We start from the raw sequence: 15128 nt of genomic DNA, 5'->3' as shown, positions 1-15128 counted from the left end.
CAGTCCCTCTTCCCGACTGCTGCATACACAGTCTTTCTTCAATAACCACTGCCACGAAGCCAAGGGACATTTTGGATTTTTTTTTTTGTAATTTTGTTTTTAATTTTGTGTTCCAGTTTGAATTGCCCTAGGCTACATTTTCATTTGGCCAGTTTGGGTTGGGTCTCACCCAATTGATAAATTCCAGTTCTAGACATGAACACAGTAAAAACTGTTTGCCAAGAACGCTCCCATCACATTTCAGAATATAATGAGTATAATGCTGTAATAAATTTCTCAAGTCCTTCCCTGATAACAAAAGAATGTGGTGAGGCAAATCTTCTTAGGAAATGGTATTTTTATTTTAAATCAGCCGTACGTTTAGAAAGCCTCTGTGAATAGATTCTGTGAGTAAAAATCTACATTTTGGCACAAGGGATGCGAATTTGATTGGCATGGAGCAAATTATGTTATTCATTATGTTTCTGAAAAGGTAAAGGCTGTACAATTGGTAAATTAAAAGTGATTATTTTGGTAATGAGATATTTCAAACAAGCAGGCTTTAATTTTCTCAAGGAAATAGCAGGATGTACCTCAAGGGGCAAGCTTAGGAGAGCTGGCTGTCCCTCAGAGAGGTCTGGAATACCAAGAGCACAAATGTACATCACAGATAAAGTTGGTGGAGTGGAAACTAAAAGGGAACAAAGCAACTGCTCCGCATATACACTGCTCACAAAAATGAGGGGATATTTTATCGCATTAACGATGAAAATTTTTGTGAGCAGTATATTTGGAAGATGCATACACACACAAACACACATGTACAAATATATACATATATACATATACACACAAGTTTCCTGGAAGAATCTAGACTAAGAATAATAAAAGAATACCAAAGAAAATGTTGAAACAACAATCATGTGTATTTTTAGTGCCACGAGTCAGAAAATATGAAGACTGAAGACCAAACTCAATGTAATAAAAAGAAAGAAACAGAAATTTCACTGACTTCATGGATTGATGAATTTGATTGGCTGCTCTGCCAGGTACTGAAAATATGGACAATAATAAGAAAAAGACTGTAAAATTAGAGTTGGATACCCTAGAATATGTTGAACCAATTATTGGCCAATTAAAAATACCAAATGCCAGTGTAAACCTTCACTATGCCAAAAATGTTTGACATCATTGAGCCCAGCCTCAAAAAGTCAGAATTATCCACAAGAAACTCATCACTCAAATCTGATTGTTGGACTTGTTTTGGAGAGAAAGGATTTGAAGTAAGGGATGAAGGTCACATTTGGTGAGCTTCAAGCAAAGGAAAGCTGAGAAGATACACAATTATGTATGTAGAACTCCAGAAAAGAAAGAGCTGAAAACGAGACTATTAAAGCGTTTGTTATTTCGTTTGGTTTTCGTGTAGACGCCAGAAAGATGGGCTAAATATGTTCCTAGTCTAATAACCTATGAAATATCCAAGGCAGAGAAAAAAAACATGACTAAAAGGTATACAAATAGAAAAAGGGAAAGAATGGGGAAGAGCTAACGGTGCTGTACTGACGATGTTGGCCTGAAGACTCGATAGCCTTCAACTCTTCGCAAAGTAATGTGGGAAGGATGGTGAACAGATATTCTCCGTTTCAACTTAAGACAGCAAAAGCAGACAGAGCACTGGAAGTGCACAAGAGGGATAAAAGAAAAACTCACTGTAGTTGCAAACATATCTAGAGAAAATGACACACTTTCAGGCCCTCTCACAGGAATGACATGACCGCCAAGGATTCATCCTATTTAGAAGAATGAGCCTCTACCCTGGGCGCTGGGGATGGCTCCTTGGCCTCTGCCCCAGGCGCTGGAGTGGCTCTGGTCGCAACAGAGCGACACCCCGGAGGGGCAGAGCGTCGCCCCCTGGTAGGCGTGCCGGGTGGATCCCGGTCAGGCGCATGCGGGAGTCTGTCTGACTGTCTCTCCCTGTTTCCAGCTTCAGAAAAATACAAAAAAAAAAAAAAAAAAAAAAAAGAAGAAGAAGAAGAATGAGCCTCTAAATCTCATGCAATTCTGTAGGATTCATATGGGAAGATGTGCAAAATCAGAACAAGTTAGAATTGGATAGGACTTAAGCAATCAAGTAACCTACTTCATTGGTTTTTTGTTTTTTTTTTGGAAAAGGCCAAATAATAAATATTTTAGGCTACATGGGCCGTAGGCTTTATACTATAATTCTATCACTGTAGTGTGAAAAAAAGCCATAGAGAATATGTAAACACATGGGCGTGACTATGTTCCAATAAAATTTTTATTTACATCCTGACCAGGCGGTGGCGCAGTGGATAGAGCATCAGCCTGGGACACAGAGGACCCAGGTTCAAACCTTGAGGTTGCCAGCTTGAGCACAGGCTCACAGCTTGAGCACTGGGTCTCTGCCTTGAGCATGGTCACTGGCTTGAAGTCCAAGGTTGTTGGCTTGGGCAAGGGTTCACTGGCATGGCTGGAGCTCCCCTGGTCAAGGCACATATGAGAAAGGAATCAATGAACAAACTAAGGTGCTACAACAAAGAATTGATGCTTCTTATTTCATTCCCCGTCTCTCTATCTCTCTCTCTCTGTCTCTTTAGCCAACAATAATAAATTTATTTATTAGTGATCACGTGAGATTGGGCTCTCCAGCACCAGCCTTAGTTTGCTAATCCTGGCCTAAAATGTGGGTTCTCAAACTCTGGTGAGCATCGGAAATACCTGGCAGACTTGTTAAAGCAGTGGGTTACAAGCTTTTTCTTGTGGCACACATAAACTAATTATTGCCGAAAAGGAGAGGCCCTGATTTCTTCTCCCTTACTAACTCATTTATTTATTGGTGCCATGAGATGAAGACAGTTGTATTTAGTCAGGGGCCCTGACCTCTTCTCCTTTAGTAATTAGTTTATGTGTGCCATGAGGGAAAAAAAAAAGGTTGAAAATCACTGTGTTAAAACACAAACTGCTGAGGACTGTTCCTATTTACAGTTTTTTTATTGGGTCTTGAGTAAGGTCTGCTAATTTGCACTTCTTGCTAATTGCCAGGTAATGCTGACACCTATTGGTCCAAGAACTGACTATATGTTAAGATCCCTGAGGCTAGAGAATGGAAATGATAAGCCCAAAGTCCAGGTAAGGGTGTGCGCGTGCACGCATGTGTGTGTCTGTGTGTGTTGAGCAGAATTCTAACATGGCCCCTTAGAGTTCCTGCCCCTTGGTGTGCACACTGCATAATCCCCAAGACTGTGCTTTTCGTGTGGATATCACTTTTATGTTTAGGTTATGCTAACTGACGTGGCTTCGAAATTGAGAGATTATGAGAATAGGCCTGAGTTAATCATATATACCCTTTAAAAGTAAACATTTTTCTGCTGGTCACAAAAGCACTCAAGGATGGATGGATGGATGGATGGATGGATGGATGGATGGATGGATGGATTTATTTATTTATTTATTTATTTATTTATTTATTTATTTTTAATTAAGTTAGGCAGGCAGAGAGACCGACTCCCACATGCGCCCCGACTGGGAGGTACCCAGTACCCCTACCAGGTAATGTTCTACCCATCTGGCACCATTGCTCCATTGCTCGCCAACTGAGCTATTTTAGCACCTGAGGCAAGGCCATGGTGCCATCCTCACAGCCAAGGATCAATTTGCTCAAATGAGCCATGGCTGCAGGAGGGGAGGAGGAGAAGGGGGGGGGAGGGTGGAGAAGCAGATGGTTGCTTCTCCTGTGTGCCCTGACCAGGAATCAAACCTGGGACTTCCACACACCAGGCTGACACTCTTCCACTAAGCCAACCAGCCAGGACTGCACCCATGGATTTAATGTACTGGTGCTGCCTTGAAAATGGAGGTCATGTGTTTAGGAGCTAAGAGTAACCCCTGGGCTGACAGTACCAATGAGACAGACCTCAGTCCCACACCCACAGGATCGACGGAATTCTGCCAATAAGAATAAGCTGGAAAACAGATTCCCCCCCCCCCCCCGACGGGGCCTCCAGATCAGTACTCAGTCCAAGCACTATCTTGATTTCAGCCTTACGATGCCCTGAGCAGAAAATACAACCACACCCCTGCTGGACTTTAGAACAACCAAATTCTGAACTAATAAATGAGTGCTGTTTGAAGCCACCAAGTTTCTGATAAACATAATCCACAGGAATAGAAGCCTAATTCTGTGTGTGGTATGTGTCCCACCTTAGACCTAAGCCTCTCCAGTGGAAGTGTTATATATCCACGACCAAATGTCATTATTAACTCCAACAACTTCCAGGCATGCTCTGCTCTACCCACTGCCCTCTTTACACGCAGAGTCCCCAAAGCACTGTGCTCAGGAAACATCTCTCTTTGAATGAAAACATCCTCCAACGGCTCTTTTGGTCAGGGGCTCAAAGAAATCAAGGCAAAAAACAGCTTATATGTTTGGCAAACTTAATAATACTAAACCTAAAAACACTTGCCTGTTCTTTCTTTCTTTCAAAGCCAGAAACGGGGAGGAAGTCAGACAGACTCCCACATGCACCCTACCGGGATCCACCCGGCACGCCCACCAGGGGCGACGCTCTGCCCACCAGGGGGCGATGCTCTGCCCATCGGGGGCATCACTCTGTTGCGACCAGAGCCATCCTAGCACCTGAGGCAGAGGACACAGAGCCATCCTCAGCGCTTGGGGCCAACTTTGCTCCAATGGAGCCTCGGCTGCGGGAGGGGAAGAGAGGGACAGAGAGGAAGGAGGGGGGGAGGGGTGGAGAAGCAGATGGGCACTTCTCCTGTGTGCCCTGGCCGGGAATTAAACCCAGGACTCCTGCACGCCAGGCCGACGCTCTACCACTGAGCCAACCGGCCAGGGCCTCTTTCTTTCTTTCTAAGTAGCTTTACATTCTCTAGCATCTCATTTCAAGCCAACTCCATTTCAGCGACAGACCCCTTTAAGAATCTTTAATAAGTCCCCAAATTCATAAAAAGTTCAGAAATACCCTCAGCAGTTAAGTATTACAAAATTACATTAATTTAAAAGCATTATATTTTCTGACATTTAAAAAGTCTCTGACATGGCGTATCCATAGTTTGATTTTTCTAATGTTTTTATAAAGGTCATGTTTATGGTATAATAAGCACACATTTGCAAGGGTTATTAATCAGAGCAATGCTAGGTTGCAAACAGATTTCCAACAAATATCCCATTTTTATTCTGAACATATTAGCTACTTAAGAATGTCACATTTTTCAAGAGCCTACTTGGAAAAAAAATTAATGATTAATTTTGTTCAAAGGGATGTCTTCATTTTAAATGAAGTGGAAGTGCAGCTTAAGAAAATGAATGATACAGGTGTATTTTGCTAGTTCAGCAAACTTCCTTGGCAATTTGGAAAATTCTGATTTTTAAGCTAATACTTTAGAACAGGTACATTGCCAGTTAGTGAGAAACTGATGGAGTCTGTGAGCTTCATAAGGAATCCGCTGGGTATCTGTCAACAATACACTACTAATTTCTATGCTGCAAGAAATGCTAAGAAATGCAGCAAAGTCTTGTTCCATATAGGTGTTAAACTTTATTTTTCAAACAATTACCTTCCCATTTTGTTTTTTTTTTTTAGGTGAGAGAAGAGGAGATAGTGAATCAAACTCCCACATGCACCCTGACCAGTATCCATTTGGAAACTCCATTTTGAGCCAATGCTTGAGTACAGAGCTATTTTTAATGCCTGAGGCTGATGCAGTCCAACACAACCATCCTCAGTGCCTGGGGCCATGCTCAAACCAATGAAGTCACTACCTTCAGGAGCAAAAGAGGGAAAGAAGGGGGAGCAGAAGGGGTAGAGAAGCAGATGGTCACTTCTCCTCTGTGCCCTGACCAAGAATCGAACCTGGGACATGTATATGCCAGGCCAATGCTCTATCCACTGAGCCACCAGCCAGGGCCCCCGTTTTGTCTTAGCAAGAGAGGTATTAAATAGATTCCTTCTTGATGAATCTAAAAAAAATACTTTTTATAATATTCATGAAATGCCCAGAAGAGGAGCGTCCCTATACAGTTTTGGCTGCTATCTATTTGGAAACATTATTTGTCTTGGTGATAAGAATTCAACCTACCCTTAAAATATAAACACACTGTCAACATACTTAAGCTTAGCAGAAAAAAAAAACAAAACAACTATATAGCAGAGCCTCACAGTTCATGAATGAGAGCACAAGTAGAAATCTTTTAAGCATCTGATATTTAAATTTCTGTATTTCTCTTCAGTTTTTCCATATGAATGTCTCTAACCTTGTGTGTGATGAACTTTACAAACCAAACAGATGAACTGGCACATGCGATTTTGCTCCAACAAGAGGAAGTATCAGCTTCAAAGAGCTGTTTCCCCAGAGGGGTGTTTAAACCAAAGGCTATAGCCAGATTTCAAGGGCTCCAAATAGCACGGCACATAAGAAGACAAAGTACAAACCCAGTAGAAAATGATAAAATTTGTCATTGGCATCACCAAATTACCAACGACACGGGATTTCTGGAAAATGCTTCTCCTATGGAACAACACCTCTTCCTCTCCTACTTTAGAAAATGAAGTGTTAGAGATACAAAGAGTGAGCCACCCAGAGGTTTTGGCCAACGGACCAGTAAAGCAATAAGCCAAGAGTGACACCAAGACAGGTGATTTCCCAAGGCATTAATTCCTCAACTGAGACAATCAGAGCAGGGACAATGGGTCAACCAATAAAGCAGAAAGAGAACAACAGGGAAAACTGGCAGGCAGGCCTCGTGGGTGTCACGGATTTCCATCTTGAGTTTCCATGTGGACAAGGGACAAAGGCAAATTGAAACATTCTAGCCTTTCATGTGACCCACATAAAAGTAGTTCAAGATAAGTAATACAGAAAAAATGATAAAGAAACAATAAAAACGAAGAAATTCTCTTCAGTATCTAGCCATTTGGTAGCTATAAATATTATAACAGTGAGCAAAAATGTGTATCAATTCACCATACTTTATTTCTAGTTCTCTTCACCAATATACCACGAAATAATTATTGTGTTTGGATTATAGGGTTGCTATAATTAGTTCTGGCAAAGAAACAGGTGAAATTAGTTTAATAATATCTTATATTTAATTCGATATACAGCAAATAACATTTCTACATATAAGCAATCTAAAAAAAAACAACCCATTTTACATCCCTTTTTTCTCTGTTTTCATAAACCAGTGTGGACCTCACCCCTACAGCGCACTTCCCCTGACACTAGCCAATTCTAAGTCTGCAATAGCCACATGTGACCAGCGGCTACTGTACCTGACAGTGCAGACACAGAAGAAATACATCGGGCTTCGGAGTCAGACTTTGAATTTAAATCCTATTTCCACCATTAACTAGCGGGGCCCTGGGCAGCATGGTTAGTATCTCTCAACCTAATCTCTCTTATCAGTAAAATGAAAAAAAAAAAAAATAGTATTGTCCTTTAGTGTTATTCTGTTGATTGAATGAGATAATTCCCACAAAATAACAGAAATACTGACTTCATAATTACTAAACATTTGATTCTTTTGAATTCTAATAATATTTTAACAGGACACTGAAAACACTTAGAGTTTCAAGATGTGAGAGCTACAAACACCTTTTATGAATCACTATGGGATCCTGCCTTTAACAGTTTGATCATCCCTCATGACAAATTAGACATGGCCACTAATATTTTGCTGATCCTCTTATCATAAAGAGATGCCTATTTTATCATCCCACAAGTCATCACTGGACTCGTGACCTGCTTTCCCAATAGAATATGGCAGAAGGGATACCGTGGGCAGTCCTCAGCCTGGGCCTCAAGAGGCCTTGCACACCTGCCCTTGTTCTCTGGTAACGGTGTCTGGAGAGCATCAGGTGAGGAAGCAAGTCTAGCTTCTTGCTGGAGGATGAGAGACCTGAACAAGCAGAACCAGGGTCCGCAGTCAACAACTAGTACCAGACTCCTGAAAGGCGAGTATAGTCACCTTGGACCTTACAGCCAAGAAGACCCTCCAAATAAATGATGCTAAATGAATAAGCCAGGCAAAACAGAGGAAGTGCCCAAACGCAAAATACTGTGAGAAATAATATAATACATTGTAAATAGCATAAGCCAGTTAGTTTTGGAGTTGGTGTATTATGCAGCAATAGCTAACAAAACTATTACCCATAATCCATGAATGTGTGTGTGTGTGTGTGTGTGTGTGTGTGAATAAACAAAGGCACTTCTAAATTCAGAGGGGATAAACACAAAGAAGAAAAAGCTATGGCTTATCAATGATGATCCTGTATGTACTGTTTTGATTTGTTCCATTTGAGAAATATACGATAGCTAAATGGATTAATGAAGCTTTATGGTTATTGTAGAAAAGTTAGAAAATATAAATCATCAAAGAATAGAAAAAAAATGAAATTACTATAATCTCACTAGCAGAAATCACCTCTGTTATTTTTGGTATTTCTGTGGCTTTTCTCCTTTAAAAAATATATATATTTGAGGGAAGCAAACACATTAGTTTACAGTAACAGAATCATTTGATGCTGCCTTTGTCCTGTTAAGCATAAGTGCACATCTTAGTAAATATCCTTCTAAAACATCATTTTATTATCTTTCATTTTTTCTTTTATTTCTTTTTTAAGTGAGAGAAGGGGAGAAAATGCAACAGACTCCCTTATGCACCCTGTCTGGGATCTACCCAGAGACCCCTGTCTGGGGCCGATGCTCAATCAATTGAGTTATTTTTAGCACCAAGGCTGCTGTGCTTGGACCAACCCAGCGTTCCTTAGTGCCTAGGGCCAACGTTTGAACCAATTTAGCCAGTGGCTGCAGGAGAGGAAAAGAGAGCGATGGGGGAGAGTAGGGGGGAGAGAAGCAGATGGTCACTTTTCTTGTGTGGCCTGATCAGGAATTGAACCTGGGATGTCCATATACCAAGCTGGCACTCTATCCACTGAGCCACAGGCCAGCGCCTAAAATATCATTTTAAATTATGAAAAGTACTATACAATATATTTTAGAGATATAACATAACTGATTTAACCAAGGCCCATCATTGACAATTTTTTTTTGCCATTTTAAGTGAAACATATATAATACTTTTACATCATAAATAAGTTATTTCAAATAAAACAAAATAAGGCGATCAATAAACTGAAGGGAGATGATATGGCATACCATGAAACATATAATGACATTATTTGTTAATTATCTTTTTATAATAAAAATTGGAAAACAAGTCTTTATCACAGCTAGACATTAACTGCATTTTTTTCGAAGTCTCAGCTACTTTAAGTGTTTTTACTAATGTCTCTACTCCCATAGGGTGTGCATACTGATAAACTGTTTTTAAAATTCATGAATTATATCAAAACTATTATAATCTTATGAAATTCTAGTATTCAATTAATAATCTAATGTTCAATTAACAACTCCAGAAATACAACATAAAAACTAAATACCAAGCCAAATAATTATAAAAATGACAAAGAAAAATTTCTCAGTTCCCACACAACAGCTTTTACTATACCATATGTTTAGAAAATCATTAAGAGCACACCAGGGTTTCTGAAAACAGTATTTGAATACCATGACATTGTTATAAGTGCTTGTGTTCCCAACAACATACTTTGATAATGTATAGAGAGATAGTTCTTTGCCAAGAAGTTCAAGTCTAGTTAAATAAATAAACTTAAAAAAAATGAAAGGGTACTTACTTGCACGTACAAATCTTATATACTCTATACTCCCCTGGCTGAGACTGTGTAATCTCAACATCCAGAGAATTTTCTAATATCCAAATATTTAGAACCATCTGGCCTGCACTACCTTCTTAAAGTACAAAGTTACTATCACATTTAAAGATTTGACAGTGAAATCTCAGAGTGGTTAAGACAAGTTGTGTTCTAATATAATACTATAAAAGTAGAGGTTAGAGAGAGAATGTTGCCGTGTTTATCTATTACTATCCAGAGGAGAAGACCACCAAATTTATGAACCACTGGAATTCAGTCACTGGGGAGGTGTGTTCTGTTGTGGGGTAACATAAGCCCCTATTAAAATTATAATGCCTACATGAACTATCACTCAAAGTGATCAACCGCCCATTATCTCCAATACTCACCAAGCAACCTGCATATTGATAATGTCTTTTTAACAACCTGAAGAGTAGACTAGAAAAGCAGTTATAAATATAATTCTTACAGGAAATTCAATGTAGACTCAGTTACGTATTAATAGTTAGATACACTTAGGTTGAGATTTCATGTGGATTTAGTTCGTAGGTATCAATCTTTGAGAACTGGCTAGCTTTTTGTTGTAGTAATAACATTAGAGGGAGATCAGTCAAGGAGCTGTCTAAGGCTTCGATCTATAAGGAGCTCTGAAGCAGTGATTCTCAAACTTTTTCAGAATCATCTGGAGGGTTAAAAAAAAACAAGATTTCTGGCCACCCCCACCTGATAATTTGCATTTCTAAGATCTCCCCAGGTGATGCTGCTGATGTTACTGGTTTGATGGCCTTGAAAGTCACTGCCCTAAAATATCCCTGGATTACCTTGGGAATGTTACAGCAGTTTGCATTGGTTTCTAAATATGGCTCTTCACAGATCCAGTGAAATATAAGTGCTTCTGCTCTTGCCAAAGTAGGTAGTGACCTTGAGTGATGTCTCAGACCTGGTTCCTTAGGTAGCAGACCTAAGCTGAGACTTAAGTGTTCAGGCTTTATTTGGGAAGTGCAGGGCCAGGGCAGAAAGAGTGAAGAAAAGGAATGCGAGGCAGGGAAGAAGAGCAAACAATGCGAGGTAATGCACTGACACACTGACCGCTGCTTCTGGACAGTCTGTGAGGAGGCACAGCCAATTCCGCTGCGACCCACACGTGACATCTCTGGACAGACTATTCAGAGAAGCTGTACCTTGCAGGCGTAGGGCAGAGAGGGAAGGGCGAGGGAATTTAGCTGCTTTCCTTCTCTGCGCACAGTGAGCTCCACAGGAAGTTATCACCCTGCCCTTCCAAGTTTCATCATCTGACCTCCTTGGGGGAAAACCACACTCCAGTTTTCAAAAGGTGTGGCATCTCATCCCAGTCTGGAAGCGTGAGGAGAAAGCAGAAACCCCGGACTTAGCGCTGACTGTACTAGTCTTTTAGCAGAAGCTTAAAAGAGTTGGGCCCTCCCAGCTAGCTGCTAGACTGCACCAGCTGACAGAACGATGAGAGCCCAGGCAAGTTGAACTGTGTTGGTGGGTAACGGAGAGCAAGAAGCATAGGTCTAATAAATGGGGGTACTGAGTATTTCCAAGGAAGGCCATAAAAATCTGTCTAATGCCAGTAAACACTGAAAACAGTACCTCATTTCACCTACTTACCTCTAATGAATGGGGCAGCATAAGCCCCACCCAACTCTGAAATGACAGATGCTGCTACCCAGTCTGTGATCAATGATTTCACAGTGGCCTGAAAATGCTAGACACCAGCTGCAATTCTGAGGCTGAATAGTGCTGCTGACTGGGGATGAGGAGAGTATTCTCGTTATTTTTGGAGATCTACATGTAAAACTCTTTCACACATCTTCTAAAATGTTGGCTGGGTCAAAAAAAAATTTTTAATTAATAAAGAAAAAAAAGAGGAAGTGCTGTTTGTATTTTTAAGTGAAAAAACATTTGCCGGTAAGAAAGAATGAGGACATTTAAACATGTCTGAATGAGACTCGGCAACTGTCTTAAGAAGTGTGATCCAATAAACATTTGTGAGCGACAGAAAATTAAATGGAAAGTCCAAAAATTAAATATATCAAATATATGAAGTATGTGTTTAAAAAATCCTTCATTCTAGACATAAAATTTATATCCAGTTTTTTATTCATATGAAATATTTATTTTATCAGAAAGATCTATTCTTTATTCTCTTCACTAAACATGGTTTTCATGTAGAATAAAAATATACATGGATAAACATACACGTTCACTAATAAAAAGGGTTTGAAGGGGCACTAAATCATTGAACCATCTGGGATGCATATATAACTCAACCCAGCCTGTCTAGGGGTCCTTCGGGACTCTGAGTCTGCACACTCAGTGCCTGCCACACCGAAGTCTGAACACTACGAAAGCCTTGATTGCAGGGTAAAACAGTCAACCTAGCAGAAATAGCACGTGTACGTCACACTCTCCTCATCGTCCTCTTCAGACCCCTAGGTCATCTCCTTATGATCTTTGAAAACTTTAGCATATGGAATAGAGCCCTCCTTCTCCACCTTCTGCCATGTGGAACATCTCTAATGAAAATCCACCCAACCTTCTACACTCTATTCCAGTGGTTCTCCAAGTACGGTTCCCAGGCCAGTAGCATCAGCATCAACTGAAAACCTGTTAGGAATGCAAAGTCACTGGCCCCACTCCTGTCCTATGGATCAGAAACGCTGGGTGCCCAGCAAAGCATGTGTTCAAGGACCTCAGGTCATTCTGATGGGCCTAAGGTTTAAGAACCACCACGTTGCATCCTTCACCAGCCACGTGCCTTCATCCTGAGCACTTAGCCGATCAATATCTGGAACCACTCTGGCATTCTAATCCTTGGTCACAATCCATGTTTACTTGAGTTTCCCTTCATTAAAATCTCTGATCACTTGAAAGCCATCCAGGTTTCCTCTCAGTCCCTCAACCCCTCCCTCCCTCCTTGCTTTCTTTCCTCTCCAGCCTGGACCACACAGTCAGCCAATTACATTGTATTCTCAGGAGTACCCTCAATTCCCTCGACTCTTTAACTTTCAACTATAACCGTCCTGCCAACGCCATCCCCTAAATCAATCCCACTGCCTGCTTCCCCAGGGTGTTGTTGTGTGGCGGCCAAGTTCTACTACAGAAAATGACATACCCATGCTCACTGGCCCCATTACAAATGTCTCACAGCCAACTTCAGCTGGTTGCTCTCTGCTACTTAGCAATGGTTTGATTCTTCCCGTTTCCTTTCCTTTCTACAGCTTTGTGACGTTCCCCATGCCTCCAACCTTACCTTCAACTTTCACATTCCTTCACCAAGAGAAGAAAGTCACCATGCAGGAGTTCCTTACACCACCTTCCCCTCTGTATCGAAAAGGATTCCAATATCTGTGTCCATCCTTTCCCCCATTCCTTCCTCTAAGAAGAGGTGTCTTGACCTTCCTTCCTAAGCCTTCCCACCCATCTCCCTTTGCTCCTGGTCCACATTTGCCAAGATCCGATGCCTAGCTATTGATCATTCTGGTCATCATTGCCTAACATAACTATGTTATGTATAGGCACTACCCACCTCAATGCTCACAACACTTTGTTCTTTATGGTGGTAAAATCGATACAACAAAACTTACAATTTTAAGCATCTTTAATGGTTAGTTCAGTGGCATTTAGTACATTTGCACTATTGTTTTATTGGGGGATGCTTTTTATTTATTTTCTTTTAATTTTTATTGAATTTACTGGAGCGACATTGGTTAATAAAATTAGACAGGTTTCAGGTGCACAATTCTACAAAACGTCATCTGCATAGTACATTGTTTGTTCACTACACCAACTCTATCCCCCCTCTACCTGCTCCACCTCTCCCCAACTCCTTTTCCTTCTAAAATCCCCACATTGTTAACCAGGGGTCCCTAAACTTTTTACACAGGGGGCCAGTTCACTGTCCCTCAGACCGTTGAAGGGCCGGACTATAATAAAAAAAAAAAACTATGACCAAATCCCTATGAACACTGCACATACCTTATTTTAAAGTAAAAAAACAAAACAGGAACAAATACAATATTTAAAATAAAGAACAAGTAAATTTAAATCAACAAACTGACCAGTATTTCAATGGGAACTATGCTCCTCTCACTGACCACCAATGAAAGAGGTGCCCCTTCCAGAAGTGCGGCGGGGGCCGGATAAATGGCCTCAGGGGGCCACATGCGGCCCGCGGGCCGTAGTTTGGGGACCCCTGTTGTTAACCATCACTGCTACCCACCTTCAAAACGTCACCATCTCAAACTAAAACTCTATTTCCCTACCCTAGCTAACTTATATGAATGCAATCATGCAACATTTGTACTTTTGTGTCCAGCTTCATACTCCGTTTAGCATAATGCTTCCAAAGTTTAACCATGTTGTAGCATGTATCAAAATTTCATTCCTTCTTAAGGCTGAATAATACATCATTGTATGTATTTAGGCTGTTCCAGGATTATGAACAAGATAGGGTCTGTAGGGTTGTTCTTAAGTTGAATTTGTGTGTAGTTGAAACAGGCACATTTACCTATTAAATAAAAGCAACTTAGCTGTTTGTCTTACAATAGCATTTTTACTTTTCTGTGCATATAAATACTTAAATATTTTCAAACCTACAAAACCTATCTCGTTCATAACTCCAGGACTGCGTGTATACCACATTTTGCTTATCCATTCATTCATCAGTGGACATGTGATTTGTTTCCACTTGCAAAACTTTTGTGTGATGTCTCTTTTTTATCTCATATTTAGATGAATATCATAAGGTTTACAGAGGTTAAACTAAATTGTTCACATCCACACAACTGTTAATCAAGTGAAATAATCACATCTAAAAATGTCTAGCTTTGTATCTCTGGCTTTTTTGCACTATCTCCCAGAGACTTGATCACAAACACTTTCCCATCTCCGGTGACTGTACCGCATCAGTTTTCACCCTCAGTCAAGCTGACTCTCTCCCTCATTACCCACTCCTTTCTAAAATCATACTCAATTCTGTTCAATCCTATAAATCATTGACTTCTCACATTCAATTTACTGCCCAAACTCTCCCAAATTTGGCCATCAACAGTCACTAATGATATCCTAAGGGTCTCTTCTCTCTCCTCTTCCTACTCAACGCTGGTCATTCTGTGCCTTTACAACCTACCACCAATGTCCTTTTCAAGCCTCATCTGCCAATAACACTCTCACTGCATAACTCTATGCCACAGGCATGCTGGATGCTCATCCCTCCCAAACAGTGCATGCCTCCATTCTCCTCCCTACACTCCCCTTAGAATGTCCTCTTTGGTTATTGCCCCTTCTGACAATCTCCTGTTCATGCCCAGGACAAAAGTCACCTTTGTGGAGACTCCCAGGTCACCCCAACTCGCACCTGTCTCAGGCACA

The 15128-nt window shown here is 40.7% G+C and overlaps 1 protein-coding gene across 3 annotated transcripts in view; it reads right to left on the bottom strand.

Annotated features, from left to right (window-relative positions):
* The window catches only part of ZNF385D (zinc finger protein 385D), a 910525-nt gene that overhangs the window by 268421 nt on the left and 626976 nt on the right, over positions 1 to 15128 (bottom strand). The gene's annotated exons all lie outside the window — the stretch shown is intronic.

This window comes from Saccopteryx bilineata, chromosome 10 (genome assembly GCF_036850765.1).
Source record: "Saccopteryx bilineata isolate mSacBil1 chromosome 10, mSacBil1_pri_phased_curated, whole genome shotgun sequence".
NCBI classification, from domain to species: domain Eukaryota; kingdom Metazoa; phylum Chordata; class Mammalia; order Chiroptera; family Emballonuridae; genus Saccopteryx; species Saccopteryx bilineata.
This window is presented reverse-complemented; position numbering and strand designations above follow the sequence as displayed.